The sequence below is a fragment of the Dasypus novemcinctus genome, chromosome 7, assembly GCF_030445035.2.
Source record: "Dasypus novemcinctus isolate mDasNov1 chromosome 7, mDasNov1.1.hap2, whole genome shotgun sequence".
Classification (NCBI taxonomy): domain Eukaryota; kingdom Metazoa; phylum Chordata; class Mammalia; order Cingulata; family Dasypodidae; genus Dasypus; species Dasypus novemcinctus.
In genome coordinates this window covers 125641374-125662212 of record NC_080679.1, presented here as the reverse complement: position 1 = coordinate 125662212, position 20839 = coordinate 125641374, and the positions used below count along the sequence as shown (strand labels likewise).

At 40.7% G+C, this 20839-nt stretch overlaps 1 pseudogene; it reads left to right on the top strand.

The window, feature by feature from the left end:
* The first annotated feature begins 6523 nt into the window (after positions 1–6523).
* LOC139439266 (cilia- and flagella-associated protein 221-like) lies at positions 6524–20668 on the top strand (annotated as a pseudogene).
* The last annotated feature ends 171 nt before the right edge of the window (positions 20669–20839 follow it).

The following is a 20839-nucleotide window of genomic DNA, read 5'->3' as shown; positions in this document are numbered from 1 at the left end:
TATAGGACAACTATTCTCCTCTCTCAGATACATTTCTGCTAAGAACAATATATATATATATTTTAAGTCGACAAAAATTTACCAGAAGTTACAGTAATGGGTGGTAGTAATGGCATCATAACATTGTGAAAGGAATTAACACCACTGAATTGTACATTTGAATGTGGTTAAAAGGGGAGCTACTAGGTGGTTTATATGTTAACAGAATGAAAAGTTTTAAAAACCACAGAAGTGTAAAACACAAACAGTAAACCGTAACATATCCTATGGGCCATAATTAATAACATAATTATATATTTCATTAATTGTATCAAAGGCACCACACTAATACAGAGTGTTACTAGTAGGGAAAACTGCATATGAGGCATGGGGTAGGGGGAGGAATAGTGGAACTCTGTATTTTCTGTATGATTTTTCTATAAAAATCATGTTAAAAAGGAAGAAAAAAACAAATGTTTTTTCAATTTGTTTCATGTTAAAAAGGAAGAAAAAAACAAATGTTTTTCAACAAATTGAAAATTAATGAGAAAATAGGGTATTTCCTGGCGGTATTGGGAGCTCTCTGCATTCATAGTGTAGGTCTCTCAAAAGTACATTTAGGGGAGCCAATGTAGCTCAGTGATTGAGTGATGGCTTCCCACTTACGAGGTCCTGGGTTCAATTCTAAACACCCTAGTTCCTGAAAAAAAAAAAGGAAGTACATTTAGAGACATGTGACAAGATGAAGCACCGAGATTATGCTGCAAGTGTACCCCCATCTGTTCCAGATACCTAGTAGTGAGAGACAACATAAAAGGAGACCTCTAGAAAGACAGAGCCAAGGTCAGAAAGAAGACAAAGAACTCTATGGTGCAGGAAGAGAAGTGCTAACTGGTGATCAGGGTAAAACCACAGCCTTGAAGGATCTAGGTTCTGAAGCAGAAAATGGGGGTTTGGAGTTCGCTCCTGTGGGCTATGGCGTAAAAGAGACCACAAATTTCCCACTGATGCAGATCAGAATCTGGCCTGCTGCTCAAAGCCAGGGTACAGTCAGCCTCCCCACTTTTGCAGCTCCCATGAAAGAAGGTTGGAAAAATCTTTGCTAACCTGCTGCCTGGCACTTAGTGGGCAGAGGAATGTGGGAGAACAATAATATTCAGCTTGTGAGCCAAGCTACCTGCTTGGCCAGTAACTGAAAACACCAAAGCCCCAAAATAGCTGCCTGGCAGAACTCCAGTACACCATTACAAAACCCAGTATAAGACTGAAATCTTTTACTCAAAATGAATGTGCAAATCCAAATTCCATAGCACATGAATAAACCTCATGCTAAAAAAGACAGCCAAAACCCCAAAAATCAGAATATGGTTGGATGAAATTAAATTTATAGAACAGTTTGATAAGGACTTTAAATAGGTACACTAGGACATTCAATTCAATTAGATAAATGCCAGCAATCTTCCATTTAAAGATAAAAACAAAGTATGAAACAAAACTAGGTGGAAATTAAAAATAGGTGGAAAATAAGAACCACTTAGAAATCTTAGAAACTAAAAGTAAACTTAACTGTTGAAATAAAAAATCCCAACATATCAGAAAAACTTTACACTAGATGTAGTTGAAGAGAAGGTTAATTAATTGGAAGATAATGCTGAGAAATTCACCCAGAAAAAAAATATATATATATATTTTGTTTTAATGGAATGGTGTTAAGAGATATTGAAGGTAGACTGAGAGACATGAATATACATCTAATAAGAGTTCTCTAAGGGTGCAGAGGTGCCCAAAGATGTACTTACCAAATCCAATGGATGTGTCATGATGATGGGAACGAGTGTTGTTGGGGGGGGGGGAGAGGGGGGGTGGGGGGGTGGGGTTGAATGGGACCTCACATATATATTTTTAATGTAATATTATTACAAAGTCAATAAAAAATAAAAAAATTAAAAAAAAAAAAAAGAAACAATAAAAAAAAAAAAAAAGAGTTCTCTAAGAAGAATGGGGGGAATGGTAGAGAAGCAATCTTTGAAAAATTAGTAACTGAGACTTTTCCAGAATGAAAGATAAACATGACCCTTTATATTAACTCATTTTGCATATTAACCAAGATAAAGATAAGTCTCCACCTAGACACACAGGTGTGAAGCTGCAGAGCATCAAGCATAAAAGAGAAATCCTTAAGAGCTCCTAGAGGAATGTGTGATTACATTAAAAGAATGGCAACAGCAATTATTCATCAGCAATGAACAATGGAGTAAGTATTTTCAAAATGCCAGGGGAAAATAAAGTCAACCTAAAAAAATTTCTCAGTTAAAAGAGTGAGGGGAAAATAAAAAATAATTACATATATGTAAAGGCTTAGAGAAATTTCCACATATACGTCACTAAAAGAACTTTAAAAAGATGACTGCTAGCAAGAAGAAAACAATTTCCAGGGGGAAGTCATGGGAATCCAAAAGCAATGGAGTTACCAAATTTTGATCCTATGTATTGGCAAATATAGTCAACTGTTTGAAAAGTCAGTATTTTGTTTGTTGAAAGTTAAGTTAAAACTAAAACAGCATCACGTATATATTATAATGAGGTTAGGAAAAGATGTTCAGAGGGCAGGTAAGGCATGCTAATGTATATACCTGGTATAGAAGGAGAATATAAATACTGGATACATTTAAACTTTAATGGGATATTTATAGCTATCAATATATTTTTAAAAAATTAACAGAAATATAATCTCAAGCCACCAAATCAAAGGAGTGAAACAAAGAAATGTAAAAAACAGTCTAGCAACAGGGCAAAGGACAAAAGTCAAGCAAAGATGATTTTTTAGAAAACACAAAATAAATAGAATAAATAAGTCCAAATACAGCTATCATTAATCACAGCAAATGTAAACAGATTACACTTACCTATTAAAAGGAAAAGATTATCAAATTGTATAAAAAAGGAAAGCAAAATCCAACTTAATGCTGCTTTCTAGAGACCCACCTAAAATAAAATTACTTAGAAAACCTGAAAATAAAAGAAAAAATTGTGTATACCAGGCAAATTCTAACAAAAAGAAAACTCAGTCGTGGTTAAAAAAAGTCTTAGGAATAGAAGGCAATTTCCTTAATCCAATAAAGAGTTTTTATCGTAAACATTCTAAAAACATAATTTTTAAGGGGTAAAACATTAAAGTATTTCCAGTAAAGTCAGAACAAGAAAAGGATGCCTTCTATTACCACTTCGATTCAGTATGAGACTGGAGGTTATTTTCAGTGCAGTGGCCTGAAAAATATGAGTCTCACAAGTTGGGAAATTAAATATAAAAGGAACCTGTTTCTCTTTTCCAAACTTTGTAATTTTCTACATGGAAAAATCTAAGAAAATCTACAGATAAATCTTTTAGAACAGATAGACTTTAGCATGGTTTTCTATCAACAACCCCAAATTGGTAACATTGCTATACACTAATAATGAAGGATTATAAAAGAAAAAATCCCATTCCAGTCACAATAACAGCAGAAGCTATAAGCTACTTAGGAAAAGAAATGCAACAAAAAATGTACAAGCTCCTTATGAATAAAATTACAAAGCCTAATTGAAGGGCATAAATTAAAACCTGAATAAATTAGAGATATGCTGTATTCATGAGTCTGGAACAGATTTCCATTCATCCCAAAATAAAAACTGATAAAGCTGACTACTACTTTCTCTTTTACCAAAGCACCATAAATAAATAAAAAGGTAAACTCTGCATTGGAGAAGATGTTTGCAATGCATTTAATTGACAAAATCAATACCCAGAATTTAGAAATTAATAAGAGAAAAAAGCAAACCAATTTTTAAAAATGGTCAAAAAAGTTGCATAAGCATTTCACACAAGAGGGAATTCTTACGGATTCCCGTGAATAGAAGCTCAACCTCAAAATATAACAAATTAACATTTCACCCTCATGAGGTTGGTAGTTAAAATGTCTGAATGTGTCTCATACTCTGCCAGTGCAAGTAGAAATTGATAACAGGGCTTTGGACAGCATTTTGGCCATATGTAGTAAGATGATGTTTTTCCTTCACTATGATCTAATCATTCCATTTCTCAGTCAAACCTAGCATAACTCTGCAGAAGAACACAAAGGGTCATGCAGATAGGTCCTCATTGCCACGTTGCATTGCAAAAAATCTAACAACCTCAATGTCCATCAGCAGGAGAGTAGATAAATGAGTTGTAGTGTAGTGACATAATGGAATCCTCTTCGGAAGTTATAGGAAAGAACAGAACTTGGTGTATTACCATAGGTAAATGTCAAAAATACAGTTTTGAGCAAAAAGAGCAAGTTTCAGAATGACTTTGTTGAAAACATAATAAAATAGTATATATTTTGTGGACACATGTGTAGTAATATTATAAGGCGAGGGAATGGTACTTAGTGAATATTGGGCAGGGGCGTTCTGGGAGCTTTAATTGTTCTATCGTGTTTTATTTCTTTAAAAAAGCCAAACTGGTCTACCCAAAGCAAAATCCTTGATAGAGCTTGGTAGTGAATACAGAGAACTTTCTTTTACTTTTCTTTTTTTTTTTTTTAAAGATTTTAATTTTTATTTCTTTAATTCCCTCCCTCCCCCAGTTGTCTGTTTTCTGTGTCTTTTTGCTGCGTCTTGTTTCTTTGTCCACTTCTGTTGTCGTCAGCGGCACGGGAAGTGTGGGCGGCGCCATTCCTGGGCAGGCTGCTCCCTCCTTCGCGCTGGGTGGCTCTCCTTATGGTGCACTCCTTGCGCGTGGGGCTCCCCTGTGCAGGGGACACCCCTGCGTGGCACGGCACTCCTTGCGCGCATCAGCACTGCGCATGGGCCAGCTCCACACGGGTCAGGGAGGCCCGGGGCTTGAACCACGGACCTCCCATGTGGTAGACGGACGCCCTAACCACTGGGCCAAAGTCCGTTTCCCTTACTTTTCTTTTTATTTTATTTTTTTAAATTTTTTAAATTGACTTTGTAATAATATTACATTAAAAATATATATATGAGGTCCCATTCAACCCCACCCCCCCACCCCACCTCTCCCCCCGCAGCAACACTCGTTCCCATCTTCATGACACATCCATTGGATTTGGTAAGTACATCTTTGGGCACCTCTGCACCTCATGGTCAATGGTCCACATCATGGCCCATACTCTCCCCCATTCCATCCAGTGGGCCCTGTGAGGATTTACAATGTCCGGTGATTGCCCCTGAAGCACCATCCAGGGCAGCTCCATGTCCCAAAGATGCCTCCACCTCTCATCTCTTCCTGCCTTTCCCCATACCCATCAGCCACCATGTCTACTTTTCCCAATCCAATGCCACCTCTTCTATGTGGACATTGGATTGGTTGTGTCCATTGCACCTCTATGTCAAGAGGAGGCTCAGATTCCACATGGATGCTGGATGCCATCCTCCCACTTTCAGTTGTAATCACTCTAGGCTCCATGGTGTGGTGGTTGTCCTTCTTCAACTCCATCTTAGCTGAGTGTGGTAAGTCCAATAAATCAGATTGTAGGTGCTGGAGTCTGTTGAGGCTCAGGGCCTGGCTATCACATTGTCAGTCCAGAGATTCAAATCCCCTAAATATATCTTAAACCCCAACACTAACTGCACCTCCAGCACATTAGCATGAAAGTCTTATGAAGAGAGATCCCATCTGAGTCCAGATTCATCACACATAAACACCAGTTCCAAAGAGGGGCCATCTGACCTGGTAATTAACCCCATCGGCCATGACCATAACTCCCATGGGTCTCTTTAGCCCTCAAAGGAACCAATATCTGGGGGTTGTATCTGCTTTATCTGTCTCTCTGACTCTGCTCAGTTGTGCATAAGGGCAATCCTTCTGCCAGCCTCCAGACTCTTTTTTAGAGACTCGTAGCCATATAAACTCATTTCTCCTTTCCATTTCCCCCTTACATTAGGTCAAACAGCATTTTAAAATCATGTTATTTTATGTAGACAGGGATATTCTGCTGATCCGCATTGAACCTTCCGTATAAGGTCATTTTCCAGTTGCATCATCAGTTGGTAGTTGATAGTGGTCCCTCGGTGCCAGGGAGGCTCATCCCCGGCCTTACTTTTCTTTATATCTGAGATTTTTCACAAATTTTAAAGAGAGAATGAATTTTTAAGGCCAAATAAAAATGATTTTGATATATCCCCAAAATTGTTCTGAAAAAAAAAGGGTTCACTTTGCACCAACAAGTCTTTGTTGGTTGTTGTTCCGTGTTGGGTGCTGGCATCGTGCCGAGGTTATCCTGAAGAACCAAATGGACGCAGATTGTACCTTCATAAACTTAGAGTCTCCCAAGGAAGGAGACCCTGGGCAGCAAGAAGGGAAGCCCAGAGGCTGGCCAGGTCGGCCTGGGGTTTCCCTGCTTCCCTACCACCATGAACTGTTCTGGCTGCGCTGCCCAAACCTGCTGACGATCTTGTTCGCTCAGGAAGAGGCACAGGGAAATGGCAGAGGGGAGGGCAGGAGGCAGGGGCTTTCCATTGAAAGGTTATGAGGTGAGACCCAGCCACGAGGCAGGGGGCCATGTTGGGCCACAAAGGAGCAGGAGTCTGGAGTCAGCAGAAGTTACCAAACAGGAAGGGATACACAGAGTCCTGGGTGCAGGAGCTGGCGGGTGGCAGGAGGAGTAGGGAGGAGATGCAGAACCAAGCAGGGATGGTGGGAGTGGCTGAGTTCCCTTTGAAGGAGGAGCACAAATTCCTGCTGCCAAAAGGGTGACCAGAAAACTGCCCCGATTGCTGCTCAGGACACCGTTATGGGGTGAATAGTGTCCTCCAAAAGATATGTTGAGGTCCTAACCACCAGTGCCTCAGAATGGGATTTTATTTGGAAACAGAGTCATGGTGGATGGGATTAATTCAATTAACAGGAGGTCCCTTAATGCAATATGGCTGGTCCTGATAAGAAGGGGAGAAGAGGGACAGACAATGGGGAGATGACCGTCCAAGAAGGCAGCAGAGACTGAAATGCCACAGCTGCAAGCCAAGGGATGCCAAGGATGGCTGGCAAACAGCAGAATCTTCTAGAGGTGAGGAAGGAATCCTGGACAGGGTCAGAGGGATGGTGGCCCTGCTGGCCCCCTTGATTTTGGATTTCTGGCCTCCAGAACTGTGAGAGAATACATTTCTGTTTTAAGCTACTCGGTTTGTGGTACATTGTTACAGCAGCTCCAGGAGTCTAAGACAGACCACTGAGAAGTTCTGCCTTTCCGGTCCTCATTCATGTCGTGATCGGAGGAGAGGCTTTTAGGAACAGCACAGGGCTCTCTGAGAGATGGCTGCTGTGGCAGCTTCCAGGTGCTTTTTTGTGACAGCCTCAAGCTTCCTTAGGAGGCTTGCCACCCTGGGCGTGGAGACCATTCGTGGATACACAGCCTCTACCTGTGTTCTCCAGGGGTTATGGACTTCTGATCATATACGGAACCTCCAGCTTATTTAAATCAAACCCAACCCAAAGCAAGTTTTCTTCAACACTATTCAAGCCTCTGTGAAGACCAGGGCTTCCCAGGCTTCCTAGAAGGCTGGTTTATTCAGATCTGGCTGCGTGGATGAGACTGCCTGTCCCCTGTCACCATGAGAATCCATAGATTACATCAGCCAGTTCCAAGAGTGGTCAGGAGTGCGGACACCTGACAGTAGTCGACCTGCGTTCAGTCCTGGTTCTCCCACCTGGTTCTAGCTGTGTTGCCTTGCGTGGAACACCTAACTTCTCTTGTTCCTCAGTTTCCTCTTCTGTAAATGGGGAACAACCAACCTCAAAGGATCAAAATAGTTAATTCTGGGAAATGTTTAGACTTCCTGGCACACAGGAAGTACTCTCACTGTGAGCTTTTGCGAACTTTATAACATAAGAAAGTCTTCCCTTGCTGCCAAATTAGTTGGTTATAAAGAAAAATAATATTTTCCATTTCTCTTTTTTGTTTTGCAGCAAAAATCATGTTATTCCTTTGCAGTGCAGCTGCCCTGTGGATTTTGAATTTCATATTGCCTTGATTCAGTCTCATCGTGCCTTTACTATTGAGCCCAAATCAGGTAATGAGATTCAGGATTTCCAGTTTCCAAGTACTTAGGGTTCTCTGACCAAAGGGGATTTGGAAAGTTGGTGTCAAGTTCTAAGAGAGAATAAGCAACATTTGAAGCGGGTAATTTTGTGTGTGTAACATTAACAAATTTTATGTATCTGACAATGTAAATTGGGTTTGGAGACTTGGGAATAAGAACACTTTGGTATAACTTTCATCACTCAATACTTTATAGTAATATCCAGGTAAGTTGTGTCCAATATCAGTGCTTAAAATCCGAAGTGAATCCTCTGTCATTTCTAATTTTAGCTCTTGGTACATCCTTGGTATTCACCTTCAGTTCAATTTCAAATAAAATGAGAATATTACTTCTTTCCAAGAGTTCAGAATCTTCATGCTGGTTTTAATAGGCTTGTGTCATGTCTGATGTGAAAAATCCATCTTTGCCTGCCCCAGAGGACATAGTTCTCAGTGCTGCTCTGGAGTCTCTGTGAGACCTGAGACTTTGCCATGTTTATTGCTGTATCTCGGGTTCCTAAAAGAGTGCCTGGTACACAGTAAGTGCTCAATAAGTGCTTGTTGAATGGCTGAATGGGAGGTGCATGGGGCAGAACGTAGCAAGAGGAGAGTAGTATAACCCTCAGAGGAGGGGATAGACAAGAAGTAGGTATTCCAGGTGAACAAACTGATCCTTAGGCACTTATGAGAGAATGTGCAAGGCCTCTGTGGGGACAGTGGGGTGACCAGATGTGCGAGGGCAGAAGACCTCATTCTGGAAAGGAAACCAAAGCCTCTGTGGAAGTCAGAGAAAACACTAGCCCTATAGACCTAGGACCTTGACTCTTCCTCCCTCCCTCTTTCCTTCCTTTCCTTTTTCCTTTCCACACTTATTGAGCATTTACTCTATTCTGAGCTTCATTTGTACCAGGAATATACAGGAGGAATAGCTATGGAGTGATGTTTGATCTCTGGGAGAATTGTTTTCCATCCTGAAGAATTGAAAGCAGAGAACCAAATTACACAAAAATATAGGGAAGTGAATTGTTTGGGCACAAAACTTATGTATGTTCCTAGTTTTTCCTTGTTTGGAGCATTAACATTGACATCTGGCAATTAGCTTGAAGATTACTGTTCTGAAAATTTACTTCTGATTTGCTAATGTTGATGGATATGTATATAGATATATATAATTGACACAAGAAATTAATTACTATGAAGGATTGATGGAGTAATTGACAAATAAGATCAGTACAAACATGCAGAAGTTTATTCATGTGTATTTCATGAGAATACTATTGTAAAGAACACAGAAATTCTTATCATGGAAAGAATATATTGAATGGACTTAGCAAGAAGAAAGAATATCATGTTTTCTCCTTTCTTTCCTCTAAGGAATAATTCCAGCGAATGGGAAGGTGAATGTGATTATTAAGTTTACACCATTTCAGTATGGGACTACACAGATAAAAGTGCAGTTATTGATTTAACAGTTCAACTCTCAACCATATGAATGTGTATTCACCAGAAACTGCTATCCCAACATGTCTTTAAAGTATGGCTTCTTTTGCAAGTTTTGTTTATTTTTTAAAATCTTTTTTCAAAATCCAAATCTTCATTTCTTCCATTCTATCTTTCTGTCTTGTAAAAGATTGCCATCAAAAACTTATTTAGAATGAAATAGTATACATACTTTAAAATGAAACTGTAATACATAGAATATGTCTATCCTAGCAGCAGTAGTTGCTTCTGCAAAGGGGTGAGAAGATAACTGAGAGAAAGGGGTTTGCAAGGATTACTTTCTTTTTGCTGATTACTACTGATGGACGGTGAAATTTTGGCTATATGCATATATTACTGTCAGAAATTTTAATTACAGGGTGGCCAACGTAACAACTATTTTAAAAGCTTGAGTACAACATTACAATTCATTGAGAGCCTGCTGTGTGCAGTGTCAGTTGCAAAGCACCATGGGAAATAGCCCATGCCCTCAAGATACTCATGACCAAGGAGCAGAAGTAAGTTGTATAGAGCAAGTTACTTTGATATAAGGCAGAAACTAAAATGTGGCACACAAAATTTTTTTAAAAAGCCCCATCAGAGTTCAAATGAGAAGAAAGATGTGAAATGGAACTTTTACTTCTTACCAGTATTTTCTGAACTTCAATTTTCACTTGAACATAAGCTGATATTTTTACATCCTAACATGTATTATAAGTTGTTTCTAATAGCCATGAGTTTTTTAAAAGATTATTTATTTATTTATTCCCACCCCCCCAACCTTGCAGCTTGCTCCATTCTTTGCTGTCTCTTCTCTGTGTCCATTCACTGTGCATTTTTTCTGTATCTGCTTGTCTCCCTTTGTTGCGTCATCTTGCTGCACCAGGTCTCCGGGGAGCATGGGCTGTCAGCTCTCCACGGCACATGGGTCAGCTTGCCTTCACAAGGAGGCCCTGGGACATGAACCCAGGGCCCCCCCTATGGTAGACGGAGCCCAACTGATTGAGCCACAGCCGCTTCCCTAACCATGGGTTTTATACAAGTTAAAAGGAGAGGTTGACACAGTATAAATACTACCCTTGGAAAATCCTTAAAATTATCTTGCAAATAAAAAAGAAATATCTTGATTTCTTCCTCTATCCTTTTGTTGCTAGATATATATCTCCTATTAATGCCATTAGACATATTAAAAGTAGAGTAACAAGCACACCAAGTATAAAACTAACAGCATTCTTTATTTTATATTTATACCATGATTTTCTTCTTAGCAGTTCAAAGTAGTCTAACCTAACTATGGAATATTAGTGAGTGCATATCCTGCAAAAAGCCAAGGTAGAAATAAAATCATTCAAGCAATAAACAAGTAGAATTGACTAAAAGCAAATAGTGCTAAGTTGTCCGGTGTCAGATAAGGGGGTCAACAAAATGCCACTTGCCATCTCATGTCATGTGCTGTAACATAGAAGGGCATTTCTTGAAGACAGCACTTAAGTAGGATTTTGACCCGTGCATATCCTCCCACACACATGCTCTCAATACATGAGGGCATCTTCTACGTGTAGAAGCACCAAACAAATGCAGATGTGCCTTATTTCCCAATGAATTAAAGACTGTGCCTTATTTAGTACAGTTTCGACATTTTCAAGGACTAGGTCTCAAGATCTGCCTGCCTCCCATGACTGCAGATAGTATGATAACATATAGATTGCACCGTTAAGTACAGAAATTATACTGGCTGCAGCACTCTCTGAAAATGTGAACAATTGCTTTTCCTGTCTGCGTGTAGAGTGTGTGATGGACTTACCATGTCCTAAGTTTTTGGCATTGCCGAATTCCACATGTACCTTGTTAGTGTATCCCCTCCTTAGATGCCTCATTTCCGTCTTCACCACTAGCAATTAGATTTCTTTAGGGAACCGTGCCTCACATCCCCCTGCAAAGGTTTTGTTGCTCCCCTGTGTTTCACAGCCGAGGTGATAACAAAGGTCTGTTGAGATATGGATGGGGGCCTGCAGCTGAGTCCCTAGCTAAGCTCCTCATCACTGCACATCAGCGCCTGTCAGTCCATATGGTCTTGCCAAATGACAGGTGATTCCTCGCCATGGACCTGGGAGGACATCTTCCATAGGTGGATGTTAAATCTGACATTGCCAGCAAACAGCCCTTACTTTCCAATGGGGAGTATTCAGTAGGTGCTCAGCAAATGCATATTGACTGTCAGAATGGATGAATATTAGCATATTCTTATCTAATGTCTGTTATGTCACGGAGGCATGCCATCCTATAAAACAATTCTGAACATAACCCAGGTCCCCTGAGTATCTTCTGCAGCCTTGGGACTGGGACCAGCTCCACCTACATCTGTCCAAAGGCAGTTTTCAGTTTAGAAAAGATCTGAAACGTTTGTCTGAATCTCTTTAAGACCTTTCCATAAAGAGTGGGCATATTCATTCTTTTGCTACGAAAGTAAATTTGGCTGTTGAAAACCAACAGCCTGTAAATTATGCTGGACCATGAGGGCATTTTCCAGCATACCATGTTTTTCACTTGCTTCTTTAAGAATGTAAGGAAAAACAGCTCTTGGTGGGATTATGATATTCTGATATCACTTTTATTTTAGTGCACCACTGTTTTAGCAGGCAATTCTTTTCAGTTTAATTATAATATAATGGACTATAAGTCATGGTATTACGAGAGGGAGCATGAAGACAGGAGCTTGAGTTGTGGATTATATACTAATTTAATATTTGTTTTAAAAAACAGCTTAGAATAATTTGAAAGATCAAATACTCTTTTTTAAGAAAGTAGGCGTTCCTCTAGAAAAGACAGTGCCACGTATGCATTTTCACAGCTGTCCAGCAAAGCAAAAGCCTCAAAAGTGTAAGGTAAAGTGGACATTATTCTACAGATGATGGAGGGAATGATAACAAAATAATTATTCCCTCTCTCCCCCACCCCTTGTGGTTTCTTAGGAAATTAAATACCAGAACTTGAGATTTCCAGTAAATTTATCAAATCCGTTTGCTGTAGCAACTGTTTTAAACCAAGAACCAGAGAAAATGAAGGTTAAAGAATTAAGAGAAGGTAACCAATATATCCATCATAAATCAACCCCTGGATGAATATGAAAAAAAATGATTGCTTGTCACATTTACTGCTTGCAAACAACAATAAGACTTGGTTAGGTAGCTGTTATGTTTTGCCATTAAAAATGTACTTTTCTCTTGGCAAATGCTTCCGATTTGATTCCTGGTATAATCGTATCATCATTGTTTGCTTCTTCCTTCAGTTTTGGACCAAGGCAATGAGATTTCAAAAACAAGAGAAATGAGGGAAGCACTGTTTGAACAGAAAGACAGGACACTCATGAAGAAATCGAAAATCACCTTAAGTGGTAAATACTGATCAGTTATTTGTGTCAAGTTGCTGTATGATTTTTTTTAGATGAACCCTTTTTATATGTGGGACACAATGAAATGTAATAACTTTTTATGCCCTTTGAAGTATTTGATTGTTGTTTCCGCTCAAAAGATGACTCTGTTTCCAAATGGTGTTTCTATTTGGAGTAAATTAATGTGATCAAACCACACTCTACCTAAGCGAGACCGATTGGTGGCAGCAGTGGAGTTCCACGCATGGCCAGGACACTGCTGGCAGCACCCTCCTCGCTCCAGGAGAGAGCTTGGTGACTTGGGCACTCAAATCTCACCCTATCCCCTCTCACTCCCCCATGGTCCCCTGTGCCCCGAGCTCGAGCCCCTGGAGCCCTCAGGATGCCAGCCCTGGTGGGAAGAAGTGAGAGACTACTGGCAGAGGCTTGAAACTTCACACGTAAGAATTCCTCCTTGTGCTTCTGTGATCAAAATGGAACCTTTCCACAATTAAAAAAAAAAAAAGGATCATCCCCAGCATATTCAACATAACAAAGATTCGACTAAAGTCAACTTTAGAAAGTCTTGAATAGAGCTAAAAGACGACACTTCTCGAAAATGTCATTGAGAAATGCTCTAATCCCTGCCCTTGCCTTCACACTTCCCAGACAGACAAGAACATCTTGATCTCAAAGACCTTCAAAGCGGTGCTTACAACACCTTGCTACCCCATTTTAATGGGAAATGCTTCTGTTTCTCACAGAAAAACCATCTCCTTCAGTGCAAAGTCTGTTTTCACAGTTAACAGAATATGTGCTAAGTAGCTAAACATAATTTTAAGAAATAATTGTTCAGATTATAAAATCCTGAGATGTCATTGTGGAAACCTGAAAATATTGTTTTAAAAATATAAAGAAGGTAAAAAAAAAAAAAAAAGGCCACCAATATCCACCTCCTAGCATGACCCCAATTAATGCTTTGGTGCATTTCCTTCCTTTTATGCTGATCTGTAACTTCCTTGAAATCACCTTCTAAATTCAAGTCCAGATCTTGACTATGTCAACTTTCTATGTTGACAAATTTAAAATCTGTAATACCCATATAACTTGGCCTAAGTTCACTCACTAATTGTTCTTGTGTGCACACACACACGGCCACAAACACAGACCTGTACATACAACATCTTTTTTCCTTAATTATTTGAAAGTAACTTACAGATGTCTTGAAGCTCCATGTAGCTCCCTAAGAGCAAGCATATTCTCCTATATTACCATGATCACTTCCAAGAAATTTAACATGAATATAGAAATACTACTGGGGTTTGTTTTTGTTTTGTTTTGTTTCATTTTGGGATAGTGGGAATCCAGGGTCCAATCAAAGACCATATAATTTGTGTTTCATTTTCACATCTCTTTAGTCTCTTTTAGTCTAAAAACAGTTCCCCAGACTACCCTCCCCCTTTTAAAAATCAGAGCAACTACTTATTCAGAACATGTGCCAGGCTCTATGATAGATACATTACATGCCAGATTTTGCTTTATTGAGATAAAACAATTCACATAACATAAAATTCACCACTTCCAAGTGTATAATTCAGTAGATTTTGGTATAGTCACAGTATCATGCAAACTTCTCCACTAATTCCAGAAATTTTTTACCACCTTTAAAGGAAACCCTGGACACAGTAGTCAGTCACTCCTCATTTCCCACCCCCTACACCAGCCTTTGGCAACCACCCATCTACTTTGTGTCTTTATGGATTTGCCCCTTCTGGATGCTTTCATATCAATGATGTCATACAATATGTGGTCTTTTGACTGGCTTCTTTCACTTAGCAAAAAGTGTTCAAGGCTCATCCATGTTATTGCATGCATGACTACTTCATTACTTTTTATGGCTGAATAATGCTCCATCGTATGGATAGACCACATTTTGTTCACCCATTCATCAGTTGATGAACACTTGGTTGTTCACAATTTTTGGCCTTTGTGAATAATGCTTTTATGATCATTTGTGTACAAGTTTCTGTGGGGACGTATGTTTTATGTTGGAAATATGCCTAGGAATGGAGTTACTGGATCATGTGGCAATTCTGTGTTTACTGTTTGAGGAATTACTGTTTTCTGAAAAAGCGGCGCCATTTCATATTCTTGCCAGCAATGCAGGGGGATTCCTATTCCCCCACACCCTCACAAACACTTATTTCACCCTTTTAAAAATTATAGGCATCCTAGTGGGTGTGAAGTGATATCTCTTTGTGTATTTTTTTTTGAGGTCTGAGCCGAGGTTTCATACGTGGAGGCTGGTGCCCAACCACTGAGGCACATCAGCCTCCTTGAGTTGTTTTTTTTACATTTGTTTGCTTGTTGTTTTTTTTGTTTTTAGGAGGCACCAGGGACTGAACCTGGAACATTCCATGTGGAAAACAGGTGCTCCACTGCTTGAGCCATATTCGTTCCCTTCTCATTGTTTTGATTTGCATTTTCCTACTGAATAATGATGTTGGGTACCCAGATGTTTTATTATTCATAAATATTTTAGCATCTGTCCCTAGTAAAGAAGCTTCCTTTTGTAGAACACGTTATTCATGTTGGCTATGTTGTTGGAGGCTCTACAACTCTCTCCCTCATGCTGTCTCCAATGTTTCAACATCCCTTTTCAGTTGTGGAATACAGCCAAGACCTTCCATCCTAAACTTGACTGTGGTATTCTGATGGGTTTACAGAATAGTTGCTGGGGTTTGTTTTGTTTTGTTTCTCTCCCTAGGCAGGTGCACCTTGGTAAAGATCACATGTCTTATTAAGTTTAAAAAAGAGCTTACTGAAGAATACCAAAGAGCATGCGCCAAATATAAGGTCAGAATTACTGCTGATTTTTTCCCTTTTTGTTTTTAAATATTTTTTATTCTGGTAACACATATACAACATGAAATTTCCCATTTTAACCACTTTCAAATATGTATTTCAGAGTTGTTGACTACACTCGCAATGTTGTGCTGCCATCAGCACCATCTATCCACCCTTCCAGTCTGAGTCTCTTGACAGGTGAGTTTAATCCATTGACATTCAGTGTTATTACTTTCAAGGAATTACTTATACTAGCCATATTTTCTTTGGATTTATGTTTGTCATTTTCTGTTTGATTTTCTTTTTCTGTTTTTGTCTTTTTAGTTGCTCTTACACTCTCCTCCAACTCTGTCTGTCCTGTTTTTTTTCTTTCTCCCTGCAGAACTCCCTTCAGTATTTCTTGAAAGGCAGGATTTTTGTTGGCATACTCTCTTAGTTTTTATTTATCTGTGAATATTTTGAACTCTCCATCATTTTTGAATGCTAGCTTTGCTGGATAGAGTATTCTTGGTTGGAATTTCTTTTCTTTTAGTAACTTGACTATGTCATACCACTGCCTTCTTGCCTCTATGGTTTCAGTTGAGAAATTAGCCCTTCATCTTCTGGAGCCTCCTTTGTATGTGATGGTTCTCTTCTCTCGTACTCCTTTTAGTATTTTTTCTTTGTCTTGAGTGTTGGATAACTTGACAAATATATGTCTTGTGGTAGACCTGTTGGGATTCAAGCTGTATGGGGTGTGTTGTCCTTCCTGGACATATACATCCATCTCTCTCAATAGGTTTGGGAAGTTTTCAACCATTATTTCCTCCGACACCCCTTTTGTCCCCTTTCCCCTCTCTTCTCCTTCTGGAATGCCTATAATACGTATGTTTGCACATTTTGCATCATTATTCAGGCCCCTAAGTCCCTGCTGGCTATTTTCTATCTTCTTTTTTTTTTTTTTTTTTTTTTTTTTTTAAAAGATTTATTTATTTATTTAATTTCCCCCCCTCCCCTGGTTGTCTGTTCTTGGTGTCTATTTGCTGCATCTTGTTTCTTTGTCCGCTTCTGTTGTCGTCAGTGGCACGGGAAGTGTGGGCGGCGCCATTCCTGGGCAGGCTGCTCTTTCTTTTCACACTGGGCGGCTCTCCTCACGGGCGCACTCCTTGCGCGTGGGGCTCCCCCACGCGGGGGACACCCTTGCGTGGCACGGCAGTCCTTGCGCGCATCAGCACTGCGCATGGCCAGCTCCACACGGGTCAAGGAGGCCCGGGGTTTGAACCGCGGACCTCCCATATGGTAGACGGACGCCCTAACCACTGGGCCAAAGTCCGTTTCCCTATTTTCTATCTTCTTATCGATCAATTCCATTTGTTTGATTTCAGATGTTCTGTCTTCCACATCACTAATTCTTTCCTCGCCTCTTCAAATCTCTGTTATTTGCTGAGAGTGTATTTTTGATTTCTTGAATTGTGGTGTTCATCACCATCATATATCTGTTATCTTTTTCTGTATGATTACAATTTCTTCTCTATGCTCTCCAAGTGTTTTTTCTTAATGCCCTTAATCTCTTCTTTCTCTTCATTAAATTGTTCCATGATATTTTTTGAGAGCTTTGATTAGTTGTTCGATGTTCTGCTCCTCTTCCTGGTTTTTAATTTGTTTATTGGATTGGGCCATGTTTTCCTGATTATTGGTTTGATTTGTAGTTTTTTGTTGCTGTGTGGTCATCATTTTATCTTGATGGGCTTTTCAGTTGATTAGCTTCTTCTTCTAGTCTCAGGGTTTAATTAGTTTTTGTTTTTGTGTGTGTTTTAAGTCCTCTCTTGTCACTTTGTTTTCTTATTCTATTTCCTTGTTGTTGGCTAAGTTCCCTTGAAGGAAAATATTAGGGCCAGAGAAAGCAAAGGGGGTAAGAAAAGAAAAAGTATAATAGCAGTATTGATAGTAAATTTTAGCAGAAGAACCATGTGAGATCTAGGAGACTGGATATTAGACTCACATAAGCTGTGTTAGAGTTATTATAGTAAGAAAAGTGGAGTACCTATAATGAGATAGTAAACAGAATATGGGGAGGAATATGGTATGAATTAAAAGGCCAGTGTAGCCAGGAAAGAGGGAAAGAGAAAAGAAAGGACAATAATATAAAGAGTGAATAAAAGATAGAAAACAGAACAGAGGTGCTAGAAATAAAAAGCCAGAAAAATTGGGGGATAAACAAAGAGAGGTAGAATGTAAGAGAAACAATAAACGATGAAGAATAGAAAGATGTAAAGGAAAGGGGATAGTGTTGGTAGCCAAAATCAGTACACACAGAAGAGGAAATTGAGGGTGAGGAAACACAGCAAATAAGAAGCGCTCCCTGCAGCACCTAATATAAAAAAAGAAGAAGAAAAAAGGGAGAGGAGCAAGTAAGAAAAAGAAAAAAGGCCATGGGGGGATAAAGTGGAAGGAGAAACAAGAAAACAAACTAACACAAAAGACCAGACAAGGCTTCAAGTAAGGAATCCTCTTTGCAGTGAAATAAACCGCTTAGGAGTCTGACCTTCCCCTTTATCCCTTCCTCACTTCCCTCTCTCCCAGGGCAGCAGGAAAGCTGCACCAGGGGCCCTGCAGGAGACACAAATGTGTCCCTGGTGAACCAACTCACCACAGAAAACAAAGATTCAATTTCTTGGAGAGAGCACCCACACCTTGCCAGGAACCCTAAATATGCTATTGGAAGCCTGCAAAGAATGCCCCACTGTCCCTCTCCCTCAGGTGTGCCACGGGAGGGCCAGTTACCTTTCTGACTCCACCCTCTCCCAGACCAAGTCCCCCATCCCAGGGCGTTTAGGTAAATCGGGTTTTCTCAGCAGATTCGCCCCTTCACTCCTCCTTTCCTCCCAGGCTCTCCGCGGGCCAGCCAGCACGCTCTTCCAAACTAAAAAAAAAAGAGGGGGAGGGAGGACCAAAAACTTGAGCCTGCACTCGGTAGGCCCCTCTGCACCTCCCACCTAAACCCTCCCACTCCTGGAGCCTGCCGGTGACAGGAGGGCTAGGGGAATCCCGGACTTCAGTGAGCTCGGGATTCGGGAAACGCAAGCCCAGGACGCTGGGGACCTGGGGCACCTGCGTCCATGAAACGCGGGCCAAGGGGTCCAGGAAACACAGACTGGGGAACCGCACACGGGGGAACATGGAGCTGGGATCGCCGCCGCGCACAACTGACAGTCCCCAGTGAAGCCACAGCCCTCAACCCTAGGGGGAAGGGCCCCGCCCTCCCACCACCTCCCACCTCAGTGTCAGAAACCCCCAGTCCCACCTCCAGGATGCATCACCCCTGTCGCAGTCCCCCCAAAGCGACGTCCAGACACCTCGTGCCCTGCAGGCTGCTGAGCAGCCCCTCCAGCAAGATTCCAACCCCACCCAGCCGGTGCTAAGCAGGAGAGACTACGGGGTGTACTCAGATGCCTTCTTGCCCCACCAAATTTGTATTTTTGTTTTTTGGAGTCTAATTATTGGCAGTCTTTTCTAAGTTGATTTTTAAAAAAGCACCCAACAGTTTTATTGAAATACTTTTGCCCAGAGATATTCAGTACTTTTTAATATGCTTACATTTTCATAGTGTTTTTTTTTTTTTTTTTATTCTGAAATCAAAGCACCAAAACTTGGGATTTATTTTTCTCTTGAAATTAACAGCATTCTGTGCTTTGGCTCCTTCTCTCCACCCCTCTACATTCTTTGCCCTCTTGGCATCCTTTTTCCATTTCCCTTTGCTCTCTCGGTCCTCTGTTCACTGCTGCCATCTACTTGGTAATCGATAGAAGATCAGATTTCTGAAGCCAGAGGTCTGCTCTCAGCTCTATCACAGACATAGGACTTGGGAGGAGCCCTCTTGGCTCTGATGCCTCAGTGTCCTCAAGTATAAAGTAAGGATGGTTGCCCTCCACCTGAAAACCCTCTGTCATGTGAGTTTCCTGTTACAACTCAAATTGTTGATTTTACTAATGAAAAACAATTCTTACTAATTTCCCCATCTCCTCATTCTAACTTTTCTTTACTGGGTTTGCCACTTTGGGATTATTATTATTTTTGCCTCTTTTCTTCTCCCCATGTCTAATCTGGCCACACAGGCTTACCAATAGCTCTTCTACAAGGTTATGCCCAAATCCAACCTTCTTGACTCACCCTATGTCTTAGTCTGCCACAGGGCTACTGATGCAAAGTGCCAAAAATGGGCGGGCTTTTATAACAGGAATTTTGTTTGGGGTAAAAGCTTAGACGTCCATGGCCATGAAATGTCCAAATCAAGGCACCACAACTGATGTTTTTTCACCAAAGTCAGCTACTGGTGATTCTGGAGCCCTGCCAAGTGGCAAAGCAGGTTGACCACTGATCTCTGCTGAGGTCCTTGCCTTTCCCTCCAGAATCCACTGTCTCCCCTGTGCACAAGCAGGCTTGGGGCTTGTCTGTTACTGGGCCTCCTCTCACTCTCAGCTGCTCCATTCTTAGCGAGTTTGGCTGTGAGTGATCAGGCCCAGGGCTCGTCTCTTTAACCTTGGCTATTCCATGGGCCCACCCTCTCAAAGGCCTCTTTCTGTGCCTCTGTGCTCTCCTGGTTCTAGACTCCTGCACCTCTCTCAGCCCTCGGGGCTTCCTTGTTTCCTGCAGTCCTCTCTCTCTCATGTGGCGGGATTAACGTGGCGCCTTCCTTTGTCAATGTGTGTCCATTCATGTCAAACCCAGCTAGAGGGCAGAGACTCAACCTGAATCACCCCTCACTAATGTAGTCCAATCAAAAGGGTATCGCACCCACAGGAATGGATTCTTTAAAAAACATAAACTTTCTTTTGGGCATTCATAAAAGAACTTCAAACTGTCATACCCTTCCACTAACCTAAGAGCATTTTGTGTTCACCCTTCTGCCTTTCTGCCTTCTCCTCTGCAGTCCACTCCTTGTGCCAGCGTGTGAAGAATTCTTTTCTGATGCTTTTTTCTTCATGTTGTTTTCCCATTCAAGAACCTACAGTGCCTCCTTAACACTGACCAGCTCAGTCAACTCTAACATGGCCCAGTGTGGTTCTCAAGGTGTGGTCTCTGGACCAGGAACTTGTTAAGAATGCAAATTCTCCACCCACTCCTC